The sequence below is a fragment of the Hippocampus comes genome, unplaced genomic scaffold, assembly GCF_001891065.2.
Source record: "Hippocampus comes isolate QL1 unplaced genomic scaffold, H_comes_QL1_v1.1 scaffold130, whole genome shotgun sequence".
In the NCBI taxonomy this organism is placed as follows: domain Eukaryota; kingdom Metazoa; phylum Chordata; class Actinopteri; order Syngnathiformes; family Syngnathidae; genus Hippocampus; species Hippocampus comes.
In genome coordinates, this window is record NW_017842057.1 from 3221392 (window position 1) to 3230190 (window position 8799).

At 38.3% G+C, this 8799-nt stretch overlaps 1 protein-coding gene across 4 annotated transcripts in view; it reads left to right on the forward strand.

Moving 5' to 3' along the window:
- The first annotated feature begins 887 nt into the window (after positions 1–887).
- The window catches only part of LOC109510584 (aldehyde dehydrogenase, dimeric NADP-preferring-like), a 28946-nt gene continuing 21034 nt past the window's right edge, over positions 888–8799 (forward strand). For 2 of the 4 annotated variants that reach the window (XM_019860988.1, XM_019860989.1), the window contains exons 1-2: positions 888–1112; positions 1344–1521. The gene's annotated coding sequence lies outside the window, so the exon portion shown is untranslated. Of the gene's footprint in view, positions 1113–1205; positions 1522–8799 lie in introns of those variants that run through there. The other 2 variants (XM_019860990.1, XM_019860987.1) reach the window with 2 other exon arrangements.

Consider the following 8799-nt stretch of genomic DNA (forward strand, 5'->3'; position numbering starts at 1 on the left):
CCCTGATATGCCTAGCGAAAAAAAAGGGAGAATTCTAGGATGTGCCCCTCTTCAGAGGCACGAGAAGGGTTGATTCCATCACAGGAAATGTTGATCACATATTGAACTTCCCAGAAAAGAAAACCAGAACTTTCAACTTTGACTATTTTTCTCTGGCTCTGGATCAACACTACTATCATGTTACATGGGATCAACTGCAGCCTTCAAAATCACAAAGGAGCTGGCATTCATGCAGTCAACAAGAAGTCATCTCTTCACAGGGGTAAATGCATGTTTAGATAAGTTGGGCTGAAATGGGACAATCTAGCAGGTGTAACAACAGATTGTCTAAATCGGATGATTTGGTGATCAGCTATTATTCATCCCTAAGACTGAAAAATATCTCACAGTATGTGTGAAGATTAAGAAGATACAAATAAAGTGAAATAGTGAGGCAATTATTGGTGTTCTGAACTGCTTATTACATCGACTGTATTTACTTAATTTCCTTTACGAAGTGAATTTCGTAAAGGAATTCAATTTGTTAATTTCATTTAATATTTGAAAATAAGATTAAAAAAACAATTTGTCTCACAATGGAGAAATTCCCAATTTACAGCAGAAACATTAAGGGAGAAAGTTTTGTAAATAATTTATCGACATTAATTTTTTTAATTGTTCTGATTCGAAGTAGAAGCTAATCATTATACTCAATTTACACTTATTTTAATACAGTGAAATAAAAATAATCCAAAAAAATTTAAAAAGACAGATATGAGTTTACCCAGTCGCAGCCACTTAGATGTTATCAAGATCTGCAATGGAGTATAAATAGAGCAATGTACTCTTACTAGAGTATATAGACCGAGAGCTATGCAGTAGATGGACTGCGGTAATTCTGTTAGATTGTTGAGGACATTTGCATAGATCTTTGCAACTCCACAAATGAATGACTGCTGATTAATGATTGAAGAATATTGACCTCACTTTGATAAGCGTTGATAAATGATTTGCCTGTATGGTTCATTCCCAGAATACAGTAACTATACGGTGGACATATTTGACTACAAATTAAAAGCGTGCTCCACAGTGAGTATCATGGGCAGTGTAAACACATCTTTGTGTCAACATTGGTAAGTAGTGAATGTAGTAATGAGTAAATTAGCTTTTTATCTGTTATTAAACCTTGAAAAAAATTATAAAGTATCGCCGTTGAAAACAATTGGATGAAATTGTGATTATGGCAGACGAATAAGAAATATTTGTTCTGTTTACTGGATTTGGAATGTGGACATTTCTTTCAACATGATGACTCCACCCAGACAGAGTTACATTAGGAGACGATTGGTTTGTCCCCTGAATAGAGTTCCTTTCACTTGTGGCGTATCTCAAGCTGAGGGACGGACCGTGAACAACAAGCCTCAGTCTGTTACTCAACAAAGCTGCTGCCCATTGGACATCGGATCTTCTTTCTGATAAGATCTCTTCTGTCGTTCCCTTCCCACAGTCCGCAGAAAGACAGATGATCTGACTTCCATTAAGGTAAGTTTCACTTGGCTGAATAAAATTGGAATGCTTCATGTCCATCTCACGGTGTAGAGGTCGTGGGTTTGAATCCGGCCAATGCCTTCTCCTGTGTGGAGTTTGCATGTTCCCCCCGTTGCTTGCGTGGGTTTTCTCTGGGCACTCTGGTTTGCTACTGCATTCCAAAAACATGCCTGGTAAGGTTAAGCGGTTGAGATAATGGATGGATGATTTATGTTGAAATTCCTTTTTTATTTACTTATTTTTTAAATCTTACACATTTGTTACTATAACTCAATATTCTCAACACAAAATTTTGCTTCAAATATTTGGATTGCAAAACAGTACATACGGGTACATTAAATCAAGCGCAACTCAACTGAATGGTTGTGCCAACTATATCCATAGTACACCAGTGGTGGGACAATTAATTTTGCAAAGCGGCTACATGAGACACTGGAGTGCTTGCCGAGGGCAAAGCTAACACACTAATCTCAATTTTGAATTTGTATTTAAAAACAGCATATTGTCTTGTTGCAATACATTTCTACGAGTGTAGATATGGTACGTAATGTTAAAATTAGGAACTAGACCTGCCGGCAACTATGAAGGACACTCGGAGACCCGGCCACGTTGCAGTCCAGGCACATTGGATTGCTGGTACATTGGAATACATTTTTTTTTTTTTACATCAAGTACATCAGATTAAAAGCTACTTTGATAAAATATGTCCTCTAGAAAAAAGCGATAAATAAGGCAAAATTTGAACTTTGTTGAGTTTAGGGTAGGGCAACAGAAACGTTTGTAGGCTTTGGACTGTTATATATTCCAACTTTTGGTAGATCCAGGTAAAATGTTCAATCGGAGCTGTGACATTAAAAAATTGAGGGGGCGCAATTTAGTCATGTTTTTTTTAAACCACACAATAGATTAATATAATTTTGATCACTTTGCCAGGTGTGAAGTGTGTGCAAAATGGGACCGTCAAAATCATCATAATTTTGCTTGAATTTAGATGAGATGGGACACAGCGCATCACCATGACATCAGCATTCGACAAAATAAAAAACTTTGATCTTACCTTTCATCTTGAACATCTTTAGATGAAACTCCCACAGTTTCAAGACAGTGGCACAAAATCTCTGGAAGGATATGACCTCTATAAAAAATTTAAAAGAAAATTCAAATGCCGGACTTCCTGCCAGGTTTAGCAGATGGCTACTCTTTTGTAGATATCAGGCACTTAAATATGCCTCCAACTTGTTGTAGATCTTGGTGAAATACACAACCGCAGCTGGTTCATAAAACGTTTTAGGGAGCACTACTGAGTCATTTTGTAAAAAACGCACAATAAACAAAATATTTATTATGTCATCAGGCAAGATCTGTGTGATATGTGATACGTGCAAAATGTCATGTTTTCACAAATGCTGTGACCACCAAATTGTTGTAGACTGAGGTGAAAAATACACTCAGGATGCATTGTTAAAAAATTGTAGGGAACTCTAATGAGCCATCTTTTAAAAAATATTTAAATGAAAAAAAAATACATTGGGGATTTTGACAGGCTTGATGTGTGTGCAAAGTTTCATGAGTTTTTAAGCAGGTTTAGAAACTCTAAACGAGTGTTGTTTTATTGGTGAAAGTACGCAACATCACACCAACAGCGTTTCGCAAGACCGTATTTTAACATCATGAAAGCTTTAACACTCTTCTGAGCAAATATGAGACCTGGTTCACCTGCAATCGAAAAATATCAAAGAATAAAACATATATGTCCTTTAGCCCAGGGGTCCCCAACCGCCGGTCCGCGGACCGGTACCGGTCCGCAGGGCATTTGGTACCGGGCCGCACAGAAAGAACTTGCCTTATTTCTGTTTTATTTATTTCGGAACACGAAAGATGTTTTATTTTGAAAAATTACCGGATTCTCTTTTACATCCGTCTGTGTCACGCTTGACTCACGTCAAGCCACACTTCTCGGTCACGTGACCAATGACGCTTAAAAACAAAACACTAAAGCCCGCAAAATGAGTAAAAATGCTGCTTGGAGATCACAAATGACAGCGGCCTTAAAAGTACGTTCGAAACAACTGGATCAAAGTTATGGCTGAATACTCTGAGATCGCCACAATAGCACTGTTGCTATTTCCGACATCCTACCTGTGTGAAGTGGGGAGTTTCTGCAGCAACGGCGACTAAAACAAAATTACGAAGTAGACTGGACATAAACCACACACTTGAGGTGTCATTGTCTCCTATTACCCCGAGATGGGACTGTCTGATTGCAGAAAATCAAGCTCGGGACTGTGGTGAGTCGTCATTTTCATGCACTTTGAATTTGCGTTGTATCGTATTTTGAAGGCATTAAACATTACCAGAGCGATAAGAGTGTTGCGACCAGATTAGACGCTCCTTGTGTTTATTATTATATTTCGAAAACACCACAGTTTTCATGCAGCTCATATCATATTATTTTGTTGTATTAATTCGCCACACCTTAAATGCCGGTCCCTGAAAATATTGTCTGACTTCAACCGGTCCGTGGGGCAAAAAAGGTTGGGGACCCCTGCTTTAGCCTGTTGGTGGCATGACCACTCACCTGTGAAATTGTAAATTGTATTTCGAAAACTGAAGATTTGTTGTGCTGTTGGTTTCCCAGGGCTTATGATGGCAGAGCTCAAGTCTGAAATAAATCAGATACACCCTTGAGGATAAGGGTGCAAAAGTATGACCCTGGGCCAAAATTAGACATTCAAAAATTCATATCTCAATTTTCGTAGCCCGAGGGCAAACTAACCTGGATCTGATTTTGTTTTTCCACATTAGTTGGCGCTACAGATCCATTTTGTTTGAAACGCTGATGACAACTTTAAAATATCAATTTTCAACAGGCACAATGGGTATGCAAAATGTGGTGAGTTTTCGTGTATGTTGAGTGTATGCGATGAATTATTATTTTATTTATTAATTATTTATTTATGAATTATTTAGGGTCTGTAATGAATCTAACTAATCTATATTTTAATCTCGTCTGAAAATTACTGAGAAACCCCAATTTTCATTTTAAATTCGTTACATTATTGAGGAAGATCAAAAGATAGAAGAAAAAGTGGCATTATAACGTATTTTATTGTTTTTCAGCAGACTTGAACAGATGCAGTCCGAGCCATTTACTTCCTGCTGTATTTGAGACGAGTCAAAGTCCTACCTGCCACCTTTAGTTTCGGCCACGAGGGGAATATCACTGTTTTGTTTGTTTTTTGTAGATCTCCAAAGAATTACAAAATAAAAATAAAATAGAACATCAGGTCCTTAAAAAGTGCTTAGGTTAACATATCAAAAACAGTAAGAACCATTTTCTGAGCAATACAAGCACTGAACACTGAACTTGCTCCAGATAATAAACAATCAGTAAAACAGACCCTTCAATCACAGTGCTGTTAGCACTTCAGAAATAACACTGTTCATCATGACAAACTAAGAGTGCTGAAAAAAAAATCCATAACTTCTAGTAGTCTACAGAGGACACATCAACTATGCCTCATACGTGGGGTGTTCTCGAGTTTAGTTTGCCGAAGAGCTTTGCTGTGCTCGCTCGCTATATTGCTAACGCTTTCGGTGCTAACGTTAGCTGTGGCTGCACTCGCGACTGGGTGCCTTGCATTGATGTGGGAGGCTAAATTTGAGCTGCTTCGGTGGTAAGCAAACTCCTTACAAATTAGGCACAACACTCTACCTTCATCAATTGTGTCATCAAGGCGTTTTTGGAATGTAAATTTTCCATTCATTGTGCCGAGAACTCTCACACACTCCTCCATTTTCACCTCTCCACTCCTCACCGCTGCTTACTAAGCCCGCCCAACTCCAATGGGAGCCTATTCAGCTTCAGCTAAACAAGCCCCAACATAATGGTAGCCAATTAATGTCCGCTTCAGGCTGTGACTGACAGTTGTTTCCCCACCCTCAACAACTCGAACACAGGAAGGCAACACATAAAAAGGGCTATTAGAAAAAGCCAACCCACCTACAAAAACAATAAAGGCAGAGATTAAAATGTAGATTAACGCGATTAAAAAAAATAGCCTCCCGCAAGCTGGACCGCTGATAGGAGAGAAGGCGAGCTCCATAGCACAAACTATGGGCATCGAGGACTTCGAAGCGTTCCGTGGCTGGCTTCAAAAGTTGGTTGCACGACATCAGCTCATCAGCGCTGTCTTTGGTGGTGATCGAGGGGAGGTCAAGTTAGAGACAGTTGAGTGAATGGAAAGAAAAGCGACCAGGTCTGTTTCTAGTCTCATTTTGTAGCAAATAGTCCTAATTTTTTGAGACGATATTTTGTTCATATGCCTGTCCTGTATACTGCAGTTCTTGTGTTATAAACAGTTTTTGGGCAATATATTGTTGCACTTTGTTGCTTGTGTTGTCACACATATATGTTGTTAAAATACTTGGACGTTCATACAGGCATGTAACGTAGTTGTTTCCCACAGAAGGAAATTCTGTAATAAAGAAAGATGGGACACTGCAAATATGATTCCTTAACTAGAAAATACTGTATCGCTCTATTTCTACTGGTCAGATCACAACCCATCTGCAACAATGCACTGGCTAAAATCGGTGATCAACAATACTGTTCTCATTTAAAAAGTATGTTCATACTTTAATGCTTTTGTTCTGTTGATGTTTGATATGGACTGTCAACAAATGCTGGGGGTTTTTTTGTATCAAGTATCAAGTACAACTTTATTGTCAAATGTGCTGTACACAGCACAGATGAAATTTCTTCCCTCTCACAACATACAACAAGAGGAGCCGCTGTGGGTGCCCGCACCGCCATCAAAAGAAAAGTTAACATAAAATGACAAAATAATACAAGACAACACATTAGACACAGACAATCGTGCAATCTTAACCCCTTTCGTGCATCCACTTTGTTGTCTGAAGCAGTTATAGATGAAAGAGGAGCGAATCAAAGTGTCCTTTTCACCAGTGGATCAAAGACTGTATGTATGTACCGTATCTTGTGCTGACCCGGCCCATCTGTCAAATTTTAAAAATAAATGTGGCCCCCGAGCCAAAAAGTTTGCCCACCCCTGATTGTAGTGGCTTTCTCTTTGTCTCTCCTCTCTCTCATGCAAGAAGAACAAGCCTCTTCTCTCCTTCTTTTTCTCATTCTCTTCTACACTCTACCACCCCCTCGCTCATGGGGGTCACAAGCATGCATACATTTTGAAAGTACAGTAGACAAATCTTCCCACTTTTCAAAAAAGCCAACAACTTCCATCACAATTCGCATAACCTAATTAATCAATAATGTGCAAAACAGCTAGAGCAGAATTTTTTTTTTTTTTTTCTGGTGTGGCGAGTCCTCAGCCCATCACAGTTGCCTGGCCATAGAATGCTTGCATTGTTCATCCTTCTCTGCGTGAGCATGGATCCCAGGATGAGAATTCCTCACTTACCTGTCCACGTCTAAATCTACGTCCAGTGGCGGCAATGCAGACAGTTGTGATGCATTCCAGGTCCAACCATCATCCAGCAGGTATGAGTTGGGAACTTTCTGCCTCACAACCATTCGTGGTTCAGTGAACTTTTTGTTCCCCTTTTCTTACTTTCCACGGCTTATTGATTCTAACCTGGTCTCCAAGGTGGATGTGCTGGTGTTTTGCACCTCTCCTCACATCTGTGGACTGCTTTATCTTGTCCTGTATGCCTTTTACCCTTTCTCTGTTTGGTCCATGCCAGTTTCAGGGAGTGGCAGTCTTGATAAGCAATCAGCAAAATCATTCTCTGAGACAGGCCTGTATTTGATGCCATAATCAAATTCAATGACACGAGCAGACCACGTGAATTTGCGAAGGCCAGAATTTACCTCTGCTGAGTTCAAGGACTTCCTGAAACAGAGACAAATTGTACACCTGAAAACGTCGGGCTCCTATCCCCGTGCTAATGGAGAAGTTGAACAGTTCAACAGGGTGCTGAAGGACTGTCTGCAAACTGCCTCAATACAAGGTCTCCCTTGGAAATATTTTTTTCCCTTCTCTTTCTCCTTCTCTTTTACACTCTACCACCCCCTAGCTAACTCGGCCGCAAGCATGTAAACATTAAGATAGCACAGCAGACACAGCAAACATCAAGGTGCATGTCAAAACAGTTATAATTGAACCATTGTCAATGTTTTATGTTATGTGTTCTGTTGTATGATTGTTATATTATGTTAAACATTCTGTAAAGTGCTTTGTTTGGGCTGTTGTGGAAGTGCTACATTTTGTTTGTTTGTTTGTTTGTTTGTTTTCCCCTCTCCCACCCCCTAGCTAACTCGGCCGCAAGCATGTAAACATTAAGATAGCACAGCAGACACAGCAAACATCAAGGTGCATGTCAAAACAGTTATAATTGAACCATTGTCAATGTTTTATGTTATGTGTTCTGTTGTATGATTGTTATATTATGTTAAACATTCTGTAAAGTGCTTTGTTTGGGCTGTTGTGGAAGTGCTACATTTTGTTTGTTTGTTTGTTTGTTTGTTTGTTTATTGAACATATATAAAACATACAACAACATGACAAAATGCAAACAAAAACTATGAAAGGAAAATAAAAGTAAAAGTAAGTAATACAAACATCATCACAGTTATATGTTCAAAGGAGTAGGAAGAAGTATACAACTTATCTAGTCCTACCCCTTTTTGAGCAATAATGTATATTGATCATTTCCAATACCAAAGAAAAGGAAGAAATCTACATTTCATCAAATACTTTTACCCTTTTGTGTACTATGCTTATCTATTGATACACCTTTTGGTTTGTATATATGTATCATTATTCTTTCTACTTTTTATATCAAATGACTCATATTCATTATATATACCACATTTCTTGAATACATTCAATAAGTTGTTCAAAATCCAGAACAAGAACAAACCATAGTATTACTATATTTTATAAGTACCAGTATGTAAAATTTATCTTCTTAACTTTGTTTTATGTAGCTTTTTTGTACTAATCTTTTAAATTTGTTTTTGAACTCGTCCAACGATTTACTCATTTTCAGATCCATCTCAAGGTTATTCCACAGATTAACTCCTTTTACTGATACACACCTTTGCTTGATGTTTGTTCTTGTTCTGGATTTTTTGTATTGATTAATACCTCTTAGATTATAACAACTATCTCTGATTTCAAAAAGCTTCTGGATATTTTGACAAAGGAGATTGTTATGTGCTTTATACATTAATTGGGCAATTTTGAAGTCAACCAGGTCATAGAATTTCATTGTATTTGATTTGATGAA